Genomic DNA, 18,361 nt, shown 5'->3' with positions numbered 1-18,361 from the left:
TTTGTATTTTTTTATTTTTGATTTATTTGGTGATACATCAAACACCTATTGCTAGGTTTTCACTAAGATGATCATTTTTTCAAGACATTTTCTGATTTTTAGGATTTTTTCAGCATCATATATGATTTTTTTTTAATGTTTTAGAATGATTTAGAGATTACTAATTCTCAAGCAAGATCACATCATTTTCTCCCAATGTCTAGGAAGGTATAGGATATGATGGAAAAATAAGCTGATGGATAAGAAAAGATGCATAAGAAAGGAATGTGAAGCAAGTGAAAGTGATCCTCAAGGATACACTCCTCACGAATACTCAAGCTAGGGAAAGATAGCCATATAAAGTAGGTTTTGGATAAGCAATGGAAGAAATGAGCAAGATAGCGTGTAGGATAAGCAGTAAAGTTAACAAGTGTGATAGCATATAAGATAAGCGATGGAATCAAATGAGTAAGATAGCATGTAGGATAAGTAGTGGAAGCCAATGAGAAAGATAGCATGAAAGTGTGCAATCCAAGAGAGTAGACATGTCAAGAGGCCTATGAAAACCATGTTTTATTTATTGTGATGAAGACTCAAGGGTCAACTAGGTAGGATAGTAATGGGATAGAGCAATAAGAATAAAGCTCAAGATAGAGGCTATGAGTGAATGGGAGAGCACAATAGAAAATCTCATGGATAAGATAGCCAATATGCAAAGATAGCTCAACATTGTCAAGATCAAAGAGAGAAGAGGGGATAGATGGATGATGGAAGAATTATGCATGATGCCTGTTTGCCAAGTTTTCATCATGGTACTTATCCAAGGTGTCACAAGAAGTAGTTCTCACCATACGATGGATTCATTTCTTTTTACTTTTGCTACCAAGGTGCCACAAGAAGTGGTTTTCACCAAGGCACATTTTCATTTTTTTTCATTTTTTTAAAAAAAAAATTAATTTTTAAAAATTTTTTTAGAATTTTTAGAAATAGATCAAGCTTTTTGAATGTAGATAGTGCTCCTATAGGAAAGATAAGTCATGATAAGCCAAGACCATAGAAAGGTATGCTCAAAGATGTTGATAGGGTGATGAAAGAGAAATGGTAGTAGGAAGAATATATGGAGGATAAGAGTTCATGTATAGAAAGTAGGTGTAAGCTTTAGAGGATTTCATGAGGGTAGCTGAAATATTGGACAGGATCAACATTGACACACACCTTGAAGGGTATTGGAACAATGGAGGAATCATGGATGAAATAGCTTGAGATTTAGATGTATGAGGTGGTAGAAAAGATTTGGAAAAAAGTGGAGTGGAAGGCTTTGGAATATTTTTAGGAAGATTTTTGGAAGAAGATGGAATAGAAGCCTTTGGAAGCTTGAATGCCAACTTTGAAGTATTTTCAATATTCAAGTCTTCTAAAAGAGACTTGGGAATCCATATAGCTTTAGATTTTCTTTTGGATACTTCAAAACACATTTCTTAAATAATGGGTTTAGGAACCCATATTTTCTTTGATTTAGCTTTTTTAATAGTGGACCTTTGCGGTCTCTTTTATGCATTCTCCTTCTTAGCATTCACATGTCGATTAGATGGGACATAGTGATCTTTCTTTTTCAATGGATTCTTATATTTATTCTCACTTCCAAAGGACTTGGGATTTGTGGATGAATAAGGATGATATGACTGATTTAGATGTATAGATGGGTGAAAATTCATCAAGGATGAGTGTCTTTGTTGATCTTGAGGTATTATAGGAGAGCTAGGGAATGAGCTAGGAGTTAATAGAGGAGATGGAGGAACATAAGGCCCCAATATGGATGGAAGGTTTGAATGCTTTAACTTAGATGGATAAGGACCAAGGATAGATTTAGAAGATGCAAAGGGATAGTGGGAAGGGATATCAACATCTTTAGAGTGAGCAACATGGTCAAAGCCATCAATAAAATCATGAGTACCTTTCATAGGAATAACATTTTTAATAGAAGCACTTGAAGCTTGAGCACAATTTTGAAGTGAATGTGGAGAAGGAGAACATGAGGGGATGCTTTGATCTTGACAAGTAGCTTTGGATAGCATATGAAGAGAACTTTTCTCATAATTTTTAGTAAGCTCAAGGGAGATAATGGAAGTGGTATCTTCATCATACTTAGGAGGTGGCCAAGATATAGGATATGGCAGGGAAAAATCTTTAAAGAGATGAAAGGGTGCTTGATCTTGATCTTTCTTGGCATTTATAGCTTTTTCTTTTTTAGAGTCCTCTTGACATGGAGCCACTTCTAAGGACAAGGGAGAATGAAGATTGAATGGAGTAGTGCTTGGATTAGGCATAGTAGTGCATGAAGGTTGAGGATGTTTAGAATTAGTAGCATGGAAAAGGTTTGCAGCCAAGTGAAGGTTAGCTTGAGTTTCTTTTAGAGGTAGCCCTTGAGGATACACATATTCAATGTGGAAAGCATTAGGTTCTTTATTTGATGGAGGAATGTTGGAAAGCTTTGATGTGTTGGGAAATGCACGAGTGTTGGAAGAAGTGGAGGTATCAAGGAAAACATCACTAGACATAGGTTCATTAATATGATCTTTCTCAAGAAAAGTATCCTCATTACATGAATCATTAGAGGTATCAATAATTCCATTATCAATGAGATCTTGGATTTTATGTTTTATCTCAATGCAATCCAGAGTACTATGCTCATTATGTTGATGATAAGCACAATAGATATCCAAGAATGGGTTTCCATATGAGCTAGACTTAGGTAACATGATGATCTTATTGCCAAGAAGTTTTTGCAAAGTGTCATCATAAGAATCTTCCAAGGAGAAAAAGTTCTATCAAAATTATGTCTAGAGTCCTTTTTTTGTTTTTCAAGTGAATGGTATGCATCCATGTCTTCATCATTATCTTGTTCAAAGATAGGTCCATCACAATATCTTGGAATAGGCTCAAAGTAGGTATCACTTTCTTTCTCTCTAAGGAGGTTTTTAGATCTAGAAGATGAAGACATTTGATGTCTTGGAGTAGAGCATGTAGACCTAGAAGAAGAGGATGACCTCAAAGAAGGTGACTCACATGCATGTAAAGACCTTAAGGAAGATTCATGTAATGATGCAATATTCTCCTCTAACCTTTTCTCAAGTTTAGACTTCATTTTTGTCATGTGCTTAGAGAGATGAAGGTAAGAAAGATCATTTCTCTCTTCTAGTTCTTTGTATTGCACATATAGATCTTGAAACTCTTTAGTGACATGGAGGATATCATGATCATCTAGATTTGGTCAAGGTTTGGTAGCACAAGCTTTGAATTCCATAGTGGTAGATAAATAATCAAGCATGAAGGAGACTAGAGAAAGCTAATAAGGTGACACAAGATAACTTGATGTCCAAACTAGAGAGGTAGATTATTCACTTTCCAATATAGTAAAGATAGAGTAAGTTGACTTGTCAAGAAAGTGTCCAAGTTACTTATGACACTAGTGACTCAAGTCAAGAGCTAGGCAAGAAGCCAATAGCCAAGTAGATAGAGCAAGTGAGGTGACAAGTGAACAACTTTTCCAACCCAAGAGTGTAATCAAGAAATCAAGGTAACCATTTCAGCAAAAGGATAACTAGCAAGTGGACATAGACCATGAAGACAAAAAGACCAAGAGCACTAAGACCAAAGAGTCACTTTAAGCATGTTCAAGAACTAGAGACATAGAAAATAAAAATCAAATGATGAGACTCCCCATAGCAAGCAACACAAGAAAATGTTTGCATTTGATGTTTTGACTTGGTTGACAAAGTTTGACAATAGTTGATAGCATAGCAAGTTTGATATTCAAAAACAATTTCTTTCCAAGTAAGATAGTGACACATGGAGTAGTCTTCAAACAATCAATCAAGGGAAAAAGAAACCTCGCATGATACAAGCATATGTGAGGTCTTAAAATAAATCCCTAGAACCATCATCATGTGTATGTTCCAAAGATTTTCACAGGTCTAGCACATTTGAGAACACATCAAGCAATATCTACCTAAATGACATGGTTCATTACTCAACAACTTGGCCCACGCTTGATGCTCCTTTGCCTCACACCAAGTGGTTGCCCACAAGAGATTTTGGCTTTGTCATGGAAATGCCATAAGCATAACCAAGGGAACACATATGGTGAGTGTAAATCTTGGGGTGATCTAGGTAGTCCACTAGGATCAATCTTTGCACCAAGAAGTTGAGCAGTTAAAAAGGGTAGTTACTAACTTAGGGTGTTTAGATAGGGCTTTTGTTCATAGTGTTCCTCTTGCTCTCAATTACAAGACACCTCACCTTGAAATGAGTAACCGATCTTGTGACCACAAGAGTACCTTAAGCATTCTTGCCTAGTGATCTCCCTATGGTCGAAATCCCATAAGCGATCACACTAAGCGAAGATAAACACTACGTCTACCAAGGTTTTGTGTCCTTGATAGCCTTGAGTTTATAGTGGGTTAGAAGAGCTAGGTAATCAACTTGTCCCCATTTGGGTCGTTCCTCTCAGGTTGTCCGAGAGTAGGCCCTCTAAAGGATTCTAAACTACACAAAGAGTGGATCAACTTTTGGAAGTCAAGATTTTTGATTCACCACAAGGGTGAAGAGCATACTCTCTTATTCCAATAATTTTCTCCCAAACACACAAAGAAGATTTAGTTGCCTCTTACTCTTGAAACCAAATGGTAAGTCAAGATTTTTGATTCACCACAAGGGTGAAGAGCATACTCTCCTATTACCAAAAAACTCCAATCACAAGTTTTATGTGCCTATGAAAAATGAACAATTAGTCAATGTCACACATGAAAACAAAAAATCAAGAAAGTTTGAGTTTTTATGCTTTGGGCAGCCCTACAAACAATGTTAGTAGCCCTTGTGCATTTGAAGCTTTGACATGCATTCTTTTTATGCATTGTTTCAATTTTTTCACAAGGATGGCAACTTGAAATCACAACTTGTTAGCACCAAAATTTAGTGTGAAATAACATAAAAAGTGGTTAATTGCCTCAAAAAGCCAATTTATCTTCCAACCAAGTGCATGCAAAGAAAGTGCAAGTTAATCACAAATGCTCTCATTCTTACTCTTTGATTTTAACCTAGTCAATAAGATTGGACTTGTTTTCTATGATTTCGGATCCAAAAATAGAAATAAAAAGAAGAGACCCCTGAAAAAAATTAGAGAGATTTTCAAAAATGCAAAAAAATTTTAAAAATCTCTTCATTTGTGTCCTAGGGACCCATTTTGTCAAAACAAGCTAGATTTATCAAATCGGGTTTTTTGATCCCTAATACAACCTCAAAAGTCAAAACACAAAGAAATTACCTCTTAGAATTCAAAAACCTTTATGAAAATGTAATTTTTTCTGAAAAATACGCTGATTTGTGATTAGAAATGACTTTTTATGAAAAAAAAAAATCATAACTCCTGCAAATCACGTCAAAAAATTTTGAAAATTGGATTGAGACATGTTGGACACATACCCAACCCGCAAAACAAATTTTAGAATCAAAATCTAAGTGGTTTAAAAGATATGATCAAATCTTTAGACCAACTAGATTTTTGGCCTTCAAACCAATCTACTTATGGGTTGGCCTTAAAACCAAAGTGATAATTCTACAAAAGCACTTGATTAGATCCAATATGTTGCAGTAAAAAACCAGAGATAAGAAATGAAAGCAAATGGAGCTAAAAACTTGATTCAAGCCCCATGGTGGGCGCCAAAAATGTACACTCAAAAATGTCCCACTCTAAACCCTTCTATCCAAATGATTCCATGAGTTTGGAATGCTTGGATGTCGGCTTAGAGCTCCCTATCTATAGAGTGCAAGAGAGTTTATTTCAAGTTCAAGGGCTCTCAACTGAGCCTTAGAGATACTTTTCTTACTATTAAACCATGTAATGGGAGGTTCCAAAGACAAGATGCAATAATGAAAATGTCCCAAGGAGTTCCTCAAGGATGCAATGCAAATATGGAAACTAAGTTAAAATGAGAATACAAAATGTAGCTATGCTAAAACATGTATGAGAATGTTACAATCCAACTATTAGACTATATGATTTAAGCTAAATGTAAAAAATGAAAGCTAAGCTAAGCTAGAATGCCATGGATGAGAGAATGTAGACAAGAAATAGAAGTTCTCCACAAAGCTCCAAAGAAACCTGTTAGAAAACCTACAGCATAACAATACTCAAAATATGGATGCTTTGAGGGGGAAAGCTCTCTCCCTTTTAAAGTCGTATGGATGGTAGAGATCAAGATGAAAATGGTGGATGATCAACAATGGAATTCGAAAAGAGGAGTGATCCATGTGCACACACAAGTCAACCAATAAAATATAAGTTGACTTGTCATATAAGAAAAAAGTCTCACAAGCCTTTTCTTTTAATTATAAAATAGAAAAAGGATTTTATGTGTGCACTTTAAGTGGGTTAGAAGAATGGGGTCTTTTATTTAATTAAAAGGGGACATGTTCTTTTAATCAAATAATGAACTTAGGATAGCATAGTCAAACTATAGGTTATAATCAAATAAATTGATTATTAGCAATTTGGTTTAGGTAAGTGATTAAATTAAATGAGCCAAAATTTTGAGAAGGGGGCTAATAGTTTAGATGACCATTTTTAGGTGATTACAGGCGGAGTATGCCTCCAGTGTGCAAATGTCTAGGACATAGTTAGGTAGCCTTGGAAAAAGTTGGGTAGCATGAATCATCACAATGCGGTATGCACTTTCTCCCTTACCTTGTGGATTTAATAGTTCAAAATCTTTCTACCAAGTTGAATGAAGTCTAGAATCAATGCTAATGCTATATTGTTCAAAATCAATGCCAATAATTATATTGTATAATTCATTTGATTTGTTTAGATGCCATTTGTACTAAAGAGATAGTAATATTTAATTATTTTATTATTATCAATTATATACAAGATACTACTAATGCTTGTATGTTTATATTTGTTATAATTTTATAGCCCAAGTATTTGCTTGTGAAGAAAGCCCATGCCTAACAATATGAACCCAGAACAAAATAAGGTGACAATTGTGGGATTGTGGTCTCAATTCAAAAGAGATGAAGATGGAAAAATTTATTGTCCTTGTGAAAAATGCAAGGGTTTACAGAATCAAAGAATTCTAATCACATCAGCTCAGAGACATTGTAGGCAACATGATCACATTAAAGGGGGAAAGGATTTTCATTTTTTGGTGAATGTGGATTTCAAACTGGTGGAAGTGTGAATATCAAAGTAGAAGGTAATAATCTCATGGAAGAAGATGATCATGAGGTAGAGAACATAATTGAAGATGTTGAGATTGGTGCAACTGATAATGTGCCCGAGAATAGGATTGAAGAAGATTTTACAAGTGCAACTAATGAAGATGATGAAGACAATGATAGTCATACATCTAATGATGATGATGAAGAGAACCTTGATATACTTGTGATTGAAAAGGCATACGAACCCCTATACCAAGGCTCCCAAACAAAACTTCTCTTTGTTATACTGTTACTAGTAAACTTCAAGGTTATGAATGGTATACCTAAAGTAGAAATCTCACGTATGCTAAGGTATAGTGTCATTTTTGTCATCTTCTATGTTAGTGTACGATTAATATTCTTTATATTACTAACAATGTTTTTCCATAGGTTGATAGGTGAGTGTTTGTTACCACCATCAAACATTCTACCTCACTCTTATCAAGAATTATCGACCATTATGAAATATATTAGAATGGAGTATCAAACAATACATGCATGTCCCAATGCTCATATTATGTATCATAAATAACATGAATTTGCAATAGAGTACCCTGATTCTCACATTAGTAGATATCGATCATATCAAATAATGAAAAAGGTGCCTCACAAGGTTCTTTGGTACATGCCCATTATTCCACATCTAGAACGATTATTCAGGTGCACTAGCTTGACACAATTTATGGATTACCATGCACACAATAGAAGTCAAGATGAGATTATGCAAATGTCTATGGATTGTTCTACACTTAAGGACATAGAAGGTAGGTAGCCAATATTTAAACAAGAACATTGTAATCTAAAGCTTTCATTGGCAATAGACAGTGTCAATCCATTTGGAGAGATGAGATTCGTTTACTTGGTTTGGTTTGTTTTTGTTATTAACAATAGCATTCCTCCTTGGATGTCAATAAAGAGGGAGCACATAATGTTGGCAAAGATTGTACCATGTATTTTTCCATTTAATAGTCATCTAAATTAATTTATAAACACAATATCAAAATGGTCATAATAATTATGTTTTGTTTATGTTCATTCAACTAGGTAAGTACCAAGTGAAATATATGAATGTATATATTGAGCCCTTAATTGATGAGTTGTTGGAGCTATGAAATGGTTATAATTCAAACCCATAAAATAACTATCAAGAAAACCAAGAAACAGTTAACACTTTCTTAATCCTCATACAGTGAGAATCATACAATCAATGTATTCTTCATTCTGAATTTGCACAATATTTACTATTTAACAGTGAGCAGTGAGACCTTTTTCCATAACCTAAAGATGTTATGTACACTTATAATATCAACAGTAGCTCCGAATATTCATTGCCACATATAGAAACTTAATAATCACCATAACCTTGAGACAAAGGAGGAGATAATAAGATTACAATCAAAATATCAATATATGAGCAATATTCTACAAAAAATGACTAATTTATTATACAAACACTTACACCTTGCTCTTCATCTTTCTAACTCCACATATCCTCTCCTCTCTTCTATATGAGATAACATTGTTTTATATAAAAACATGACCTTTCACATCCTTTAAGAGCTCATCCAAGATGGATGACTTTTTAGACTTTCCATCTTCCAGAACTTATCATCTTTGCAAAAAAATGCTAACAACTTCTTTTTTTACAATTTACATGTTTAATTCATTTGTGGATTTATATAATCTAACATATTTCTAAAATATTTAAAAGTTTACATATACAATTTTTAGGACACATCAAAGGTGACACAAGCTAGGAAAGAGAAGGTTGGTCAACAACATCTTGGCTCTGATGGATATATAAAAATTCACTCACACCTTGAAAGTAGCAGTAAATGAAATTGAATATAATTTTTTTTAATATAAAATTACAAATAAGAAATACATTAATTATTGATGATATTATGCAAAAAATGCAAGGCATTAAATTTAATCTAGCGCCCATAGAAGAGGAAAAATAAATCGGCTTCAAGCAAGGCTATAAAGCAGTGGTTGCCCACCATCACACAGATTCCAATGGCCAAATAGGTGTAGAAGATTCAAGTGCAATGATTGACACATAGGAAAATAGGCCAAATGAATAATAACAATAATTGAGAACTTCATGACAAATAATCTAGTTGATGTTAATTTTGAACAATGATAACAATGCGCACATGAAATTTCACTATAGCCTACTACTCCTGCAGCAAATCTTACTCATGATGACGAAGGCACAGATCCTACACATAACAAAGACCTGAATGTGCATCACAATGATACAAGTACTTATTCAACTTCTATTGAAAATTAATCATGTAAATATTAATAAAATTGAACATCTTAAATTTCAATTGGTGTTGTACACTTGATTTGTGTCACACTCTAAACCATTCTATCCAAATGATTCCATGAGTTGGAATGTTCAGATGCCAGCTTGGAGCTCCCTATCCACAAAGTGCAAGAAGCTAGTATTCAAGCATGAAGGCTCTCAGCCAAGCCTTAGAAATGTGCTTCTTGCTAGTAAACCATGCAATGGGAGGTTCTTTGAGACAAGAGAAAGAGTGAAAATATCTTCAAGGAATCCCTCAAGTATGCAATGCAAGATGGAAGACTAAACTAGAATGGAAATGCAAGATGCAGCTATGCTAGAATATGAATGAGAGTGTTACATTATTGTTATTTAAACTATGTGAGATTATTACAAGAATGAAAGCTAAACTAACATGCAACTATGCTAAGAATTCCATATGATCTTATGCTAATATGATGGAATGAGAGAATGTAGACAAGGAGTGAGAAGTTCTCCACAAAGCTCCCAAGAAACCTGTTAGAAAACCTACAACATAACAATATTCAAAAGATGGATGGATCCTTTGAGGGGGAAATCTCTCTCCATTTTAAAGTCGTACAGACAGTAGAGATCAAGATGAAGATGGTGGATGATCAACGATAGAATTCAAAAATAGGTGTGATCCATGTGCACACACAAGTCAACCAATAGAATATAAGTTGACTTGTCATATAAGAAAAAAGTCTCACAAGCCTTTTCTTTTAATTGTAAAATAGAAAAAGGACTTTATGTGTGCACTTTAAGTGGGTTAGAAGAATGGGGTGTTTTATTTAATTAAAAGGGGACATGTTCTTTTAATCAAATAATGAACTTAGGATAGCATAGTCAAACTATAGGTTATAATCAAATAAATTGATTATTAACAATTTGGCTTAGGTAAGTGATTAAATTAATTTAGTCAAAATGTTGAAAAGGGGGCTAATAGTCTAGATGACCATTTTTAGGTGATTACATTTGCCCCTCTTTGACTAATGCATGATCGATCTAGGAACACATTATGTCAAAGAAAATAGAAAGCCACGTAGGAAGTGATAGATATAGATATCTGATTTCAAAGAATGAAATGCAGAAATAGATAGCAAGTCCTGAATGCACAACCTAATAGTGGTAGTACTGAACACTAGGAAGATGATGTTAGGATCCGAAAAGAATTCTAACACCTAGCAAAGCGAATAGATCGAGAGAAAGTGATAAGGTCAAACAAATGCTCCTAAGAAATAGATAGTTGTAACAATCAGCAATAGAGTATTTTTGCCCCCTCGAGATCGAAATCGAAATGAGGTAAGAGGAAGCAGAAACTAGCTAGAAATGAGAAAATTGAGATATAGCAATGTCTGATATGACAGATAAATGATTAGAACCCAAGAATGACTATAAGAAACTAATAAAATGCCCCAGTTTGACTAGAGTTGACCTTGAAGGATATAGCATAAAAATTACGTCAAATCTAGTAGAAAGATGATTTAGATGTGAAAAGGTAAGTAGAAGTAGATATGAAGCATAGAAATGATGAAGACATGAAGAAATGAAGATGCCCCAGTGATAATTCAAAGATTAGACCTCAAATGGTCAGCTAACTGCTCAGAAGAAGGTAAAATTTTAAAATGCAATTTTGACCATCAAGATGAACTCAAATTTTGATTTTGATACCAAAAATAGATCCAAGATGTCAAAATTAGCTAGGGGTGTAATTTTTGCACAATTCTGAGGAGTTTGAAAATTAGGTCAAAATGAGGTTGGAGGCTATAAAAGGGGTCCAAGTGTCATTTTCACTATTCATTTGTCTTTTTGTGATTGGAGAGATTTTGTATGGTCCACATAGCATCATGGCTCAAATGAACATTCCTCTTCGTCGACACCATTTCAAGCTGTCATGTCCCCTTTTCAAATAATAAAAAAAGAAAATCTTTGCTAAGGCAGGCAGGCCCAAGAAAGTGAAGTTTCGGAAAAAGGGGGTTAATCTTTGGAAACTGTTGGACTAATAAATGAAAATTATTATTAAAATAAGTTTCATTAACCTCTCTTGGATGTGAGTTACAGTTATGCCTTCTTTTAAGGGGTTTGGAGGCATTTTGGGCTCATTCCAGAACTTGATTTTGCTGATTTCTTTGTTATTCTTCAGAGGCTGCCAAACCTGTGGAGAAGGAGACCCAAGAACGGGAGTTAGCAGGTTTCTAGGGAGACCCAAGAACGAGAGTTTGCAGGTTTCTAGGAAGGCTAAGGATGGGAGTTTGAAGCCATTCCATGTGCATGCTCATACAGAGTTTGCCTTTGTGCTGAACAGTGTAGATTTGTGAGTTTTTGGGTGTGTTTTTTGCATGAGTTTGGTGTTTTCAGTTGAGCATTTCATATCAGTTTTGGTTTCTGCTGTATTTTAGACTTTAAGCTGTTAAAATAGAGCTAAATATATGTATTGGGATGTGATTAAACTTCTGAGATAGTTTATTAGTGTTTTTGTGGTGTTTTCGGGCATTTTGTGTTAATTTCGAGAGCTCGATGAGCATAGTTTTTGTTCTACATTTGTGAGCTGTTGTGTAAAGGCTATATAGATCTAGAAATGTCATTTTGTAGGCTGCTATGCTGCTGAAATTTCTGTAAAAATGTCCATTTTCAGATTTATTAATAATAGGTGAAGCTGTGAAGCTTTTGGCACAATTTCTGGCATACCCAATTTGGGGTTTCTTGAGAAATTTGGTGGATCTTTGGGATATTAGTTGCTTGATTTTAAAAATATGATTAGAGGTGTGAAATACCATATCAAATCAGAAAAGGGACATTTCAGTGGTATCAGATCCATGATCTTGCCAGCCTGAGGGTTTGTAGAAGTTGCAGGTCAGTTTTGACAACTACCCAGATCTTGCATGTCAGTTTTGACAACTACCACATCTTGCATGTCATAATTTGGTGGTTGCATGTTGCTTCTAATCAGTTGCATGTCCAAATATATGGTTGCATGCTACTTCTAATCATTTGCATGTTAGTTCTTGGTGTTTGAAGAAGTTATATTCTATTGGGGTTACACTCTACTTTATCCAAAATGGACAGGTATAGTACAGAGTCTCAGAGGGAACAATCTTAGACAATTGATAGCCAGAGTCAAAATAGTAGAAAGGATGGTTATTTAGACATTCGAGATAAACTTATGAAAATAAGCCATTACATGTCTAAATAGTTGGTTGAGCACCACCGTATAAATGACATGTTATATGACCCAGCTAAGGTGGATAAGTTGACTGGATTTCTATTTGGCAGATTTTCTCATAGGACAGATGACACAATTCCCAAGAATTTGCATGAGGAGTTTGAAAAACTAGCTGATAGCCAAGTAGAGGTTTCAGATTCTACTCTGCCACAGGAGGTGGTGGGAAAGGATATCACACAGATTGATAGTAACAGTCAACTTGATACTCAAATTGAGACAATTGTTTACAGGTCGTCAAAGGGTGATGCCACATGTATTCAAGATGGTATAGTTACAACAGGCAGTGACTACAGTGTAGTGGGTTCACATGATGATTATGAGGATGTTGTTGTGCAGGATGGTGAGATACCTGGTAGAGATGAGTAGACATTGAGAATTCATGACTTTGCTGAGAAAGAGTACCAGGCACAGTTAGATGCTTCATCACATGAGGTTGAGGCTGGTAGTACTTCACATGATTTGTCCAGCCAGCTGAAGGTGAACCAAGATAGTATTGTGACTTCATTATCTCATCATGACAGGTATGTGGAGTTAGTTGGTATTGGTCATATTACTGAGGTGAGGAGTTTGCTTGAGTTACCAGTTGATTCTAGTTTATGGATATGGACTCGAGATTGTTATATTGGCATTTGGGATTCAGTTGATTGGAGATCTTTAACACTTTTTGGTAGCAGTGTTTGTTTGGGTGCTATCATGGATTTGATTAGCAGATTACATGGTGTTGTCTTTTCTTGTGCCAGTATCTTGTTTGATGTTAGTATTAGTTTTTATACACCAATGTTGGGCTTTGTTCATATATCCAGTCGACCATACTTTCTGGAATGTGTTGATGATATTTCATATTTGGTAGTGTGTATAGATGAGTCTCAGGATCATATTGGCATTGATGACATCCAGGAGGATGCAGTGGGCAGTTTTGAAGACTTAGTTTCCTTGGGTACAGAGGAGTTGGACAGCAATGCTAATGTTTTTGATACTCCGTATGTTGATATGAGCTTTAGATTTGATTCACAGGATATGGATGGTAATACTCTAGAGACTAGTAACTTTGAGGACACTCCTTCAGACAGTGCATCAGAGGAGGTTTGTAGCAGACAGTCAAGCCAGTGTCATCATGTGTCTAATCAGTTGAGAGTTAGTGACCAAGACATTGCTATCACTTGCCAACATTTCAATGCTGCTCGTCAGTTGTTAGCAGTTTATGGATGGGGTTCTCCTACTAGTGATGAGCAGGGAGGAAGTTATCTTTCCTTGATAGAGATCCACTCTTTATGGGAGGCTATTCGGATTTTGAGACAAAATTATATGCAGTTGGTAGCCGTCAGAGATTATCTTATGGAGTGGGGCAATACAGCATATGATGCATTGTTGGCCAAGGAAGATGAGGTGAGTGAGCTTACTGAGCAGCTTGAGGTAACTTCTGAGATTCTTGAGAGTACACAGTTGGCTCTCAAGGAGTCACAGTTTCATTTGGCTAAGGTGACCATGGAGTTAAAGCAACTACAGTCTTTACCTAATTCTATACAGTCACAAGCTGTGGTGTTTGGTTATCTGAGGATGTCCATGGTCGAGATTGTTAGAGACAGTGGAGATGGGGATGCATCCATCCTTGATACTAACATTGGCATATCAGGTTCATTCCCACTAGAGTCAGGTTCAATTGAGTTGGGTGTTGTAGCAGATTTTTGTGGTGTGCCTAACATGGTGGTGACCTCTAGTACTAATGGCACGAAGACTAGAGATTTTGTATCAAAGACCATGTGTGACATTGGTGAGCTGATAGTTGGCATGGTTCCTACTAGTAATACTACTCCCTTCGCAATGTCTTCAGAGGTAGTAGTCAGTTCCAACTTGGTTAATGATCAATTGTAGTTAGTTACATCTGGATTGCAGTCTGAGCCATTGACTGAGATTGGTGCATTCTATCAGCATTACACTGTGAGGTATGCTCATCTATCTACCTTTGATGACCATGTTGATGAGATGATGATATAGAGATGTACTTTGGTTCCTAGTGCTTATCATCAGTTATGGGATAGTTTGATGCCTCGGGATGAGAGTTGTGATGGGCATGACATGGTGATAGGTCCTGCAATTGACAAGTTGATAATACATGACTTAGAGCAGGAGTTTTGGAGTGATGCTTTAGCAGGTGTTGTTATTGATTCTACTCCTTTGGCTATGACATCTCTTGACTTAGCTGGTGATCAGTCAAAGTGGGTTGTATCACTTCTTCATGGTGAGCTGTTGACTGAGGTTGGTTTTTTTTTATCAACATTATATTGCAGGGTATGTACATCAGTTAGCATTTGATCCTTGTGCTGAGGAGTTGATGGCAGACAAATTTGGTTTGGATTCCATTTCTTACTCTTTATCTTGTAATGTCTTTTCACCATCAGCAGTGTATGGGAGTTATGGTTATGAGATAGTGGCCGATGATTTGTAGAGTTGTGTTGACTGCAGGAGTTGTACAGTGTGTGGATTCTCCATACTTGGTACAGTTTCATTCGAGAGGGTTCACCATTGTTGCAGAGTTGGATTGTACATTCCATATAGGCCAGTGGGATGCGTTGATGGTATTTACTGTGTTGGTAGTTTGATTTGTCCACTTTACTTGGGTTCTGATGTTCTAAGAGTTTGTGCCTCATGGGTTTTTGATTGTGGTAGTTCTGATTTTGGAGTTTTGTTGAGCTATAATTGTCAATTTGATTATGGATTCCTCTTGGTCATATTGCAGAGGATATTGCAGGAGCCTGTGTTAATTGGTAGTAGTATAATTCATGACTACATTTGGGATCCAGGTGGATTGATTGGTTTATTTTTTAGCCATTGCTTGAGGACAAGAAATGATTGGGAGGGGAGGACTTGTCATGTCCCCTTTTCAAATAATTAAAAAAGAAAATCTTTGCTAAGGCAGGCAGGCCCAAGAAAGTGAAGTTTCGGAAAAAGGGGGTTAATCTTTGGAAACTGTTGGACTAATAAATGAAAATTATTATTAAAATAAATTTCATTAACCTCTCTTGGACGTGAGTTATAGTTATGCCCTCTTTTAAGGGGTTTGGAGGCATTTTGGGCTCATTCCAGAACTTGATTTTGCTGATTTCTTTGTTATTCTTCAGAGGCTGCCAAACCTGTGGAGAAGGAGACCCAAGAACGGGAGTTTGCAGGTTTCCAAGGAGACCCAAGAATGGGAGTTTGTAGGTTTCTAGGAAGGCTAAGGATGGGAGTTTGAAGCCATTCCATGTGCATGCTCATACAAAGTTTGCCTTTGTGCTGAACAGTGTAGATTTGTGAGTTTTTGGGTGTGTATTTTGCATGAGTTTGGTGTTTTCAGTTGAGCATTTCATATCAGTTTTGGTTGCTGCTATATTTCAGACTTTAAGCTGTTAAAATAGAGCTGAATATATGTATTGGGACGTGATTAAACTTCTGAGATAGTTTATTAGTGTTTTTGTGGTGTTTCCGGGCATTTTGTGTTAATTTCGGGAGCCCGATGAGCATAGTTTTTGTTCTACATTTGTGAGCTGTTGTGTAAAGGCTATATAGATCTGGAAATGTCATTTTGTAGGCTGTTATGCTGCTGAAATTTCTGTAAAAATGTCCATTTTCAGATTTATTAATAATAGGTGAAGCTGTGAAGCTTTTGGCACAATTTCTGGCATACCCGATTTGGGGTTTCTTGAGAAATTTGGTGGATCTTTGGGATATTAGTTGTTTGATTTTGAAAATCTGATTAGAGGTGTGAAATACCATATCAAATCAGAAAAGGGACATTTCACAAGCGAAGCCGGTTGCACAACCGGCCAGAGCGATATGGGGCGTCGGTAACTACCTTTTTGTCGCTTTTTCAAGCTTTTTTGAGCTTTTTCACACGTTTTAAGAGTTTTTGAAAAAAATTCATGCGATACTTTTAAAGTATCGCACGGACATGGAAAAAATGTCGCACGACACTTTTTTTCAAAAAAAGTATTGCACCTCTTAGAAAAATGTATCGCCTCAGGCATACCCAAATGTCGCACGATGCGGTGTGAAATGTCGCACAACATAAAAATGTCACACGTCTTTAGAAAAAGTATCGCGTGACACTATTTTAGCAAAATGTGTTGCACTCTTTATGTAAAAAGTGTCGCACGAATAGTTTTTGTTGTTTTCCTTAATGCTTTTTTTGTCATGTGACTATTATTGATGATTGCTTGTTGTACCTGGACAGGAGGTATTCTCGGCATTACAGATTAGAGCTCCCAAGGTGGTTGGTTTGTGCATTGTAGAGCATTTGAGCGATAAGGAGCAGACTGCGCTAGTGGCTATGGGCTTGCATTGGGTTGTACAAATGCCCCATATTCGGGCAAACCACAGTTTGTTGTCTGCGCTGGCAGAGAGGTGGCATAGCAAGCATAACACCTTTCACTTATCGACCGACGAGGCATCTATTACCTTGGAGGACGTATATCACATTCTACGAGTGCCATGCCATGGCAAGCTAGTAAGTTGTTTGATTAGTAGTTTGTGATATAGCAATTTTGATGTTGGATGCCAGGTGTGTTGATGTCAAGTTTGATGATGGCACAAATGTACTATGATACGACCCTGACAAAGGGGCAAGCGCGAGTGCAAGAGCTATTCCAGGATGTGGCCATTCTGGACCGTCACCTAAGTTGGGAGAGATTGATGACTGAGTACGGATATGATTATCCTTTGCCTAGCTTGCTATGCTCTTTGGTAGCCCAGGCCCTGGTGATAGACCGAAGCTAGAAGGGCTTCCCGCTAGGATGGGGTCGACTGGTGTATGATCTAATCTCTTGACGACATAGGATGGCATGGGGGCCTACCATACTGGCAGAGATGTACCATGAGCTCCATGAGATAGTATACCATGAGGGTGGGTCATGGGCATGTAGAGTGGTGTTAGCATAGATCTGGGCTTGGGAGCACATCGCTGTGATCCTGCCACGAGTGCAACCACAAGAGCGCAGCCAACCTTATATTTTTTTCTATAGAGGTTTCATCCCATAGAGGCATAGTGGAGATGTGACCTACTATCGACACATGTTTGATGAGCTGACGACATTCACATGGAGATTGTATCAGGAGTGCCAGCGGTGGTTAGATTCATGGGAGTTAAACTACATGCGGTATAGCAGACCGCTGGTGGGTCAAAGCACTCACATTGTGGAGCAGTTTGTGATCAGTCGCATATGGCGGTAGTTTGCAGAGCAGCAGGTGGTATTGGTAGAGACCACAACCTATGCTCAGATGCGCATAGATGAGGGATTGGGATGGCTACCGATGCTAGACTATCAGATAGCAGTTTGGGATACAACAGCGCTAGTGGCGACTCCCTAGGATTACCGCCCAGATGTGGAAAATGCAGGGGCCAATCCAGGGTATCTTTATGAGATGTAGAGATGCCCATTCCCTCGATTCACACATCTAGATGTGGCACCTACAGGAGTGGGAGGTGGAGGCAGCGACGGAGGAGGAGGAGGAGGCAGAGGGAGAGGGAGGGGGAGAGGCGGCAGGCAGATGGAGGGGGAGAGTTCTCGAGAAGGGTGGAGGAGGATGCAAGCACAAGCGATGCAGGAGGCGAACGA

General features: G+C 36.9%; 1 pseudogene; it reads left to right on the top strand.

Annotated features, from left to right (window-relative positions):
- Window positions 1–18,113, top strand: part of LOC149542868 (flavin-containing monooxygenase FMO GS-OX-like 9) — a 176,426-nt pseudogene extending 158,313 nt beyond the window's left edge.
- Window positions 18,114–18,361: the final 248 nt, after the last annotated feature.

The sequence above is a fragment of the Cupressus sempervirens genome, chromosome 8 (assembly GCF_028749045.1).
Source record: "Cupressus sempervirens isolate cs-2001-9-10 chromosome 8, ASM2874904v1, whole genome shotgun sequence".
Lineage (NCBI taxonomy): Eukaryota > Viridiplantae > Streptophyta > Pinopsida > Cupressales > Cupressaceae > Cupressus > Cupressus sempervirens.
Note: the sequence above shows the minus strand (reverse complement) of the source record. Positions and strands in the feature narration are given on the sequence as shown.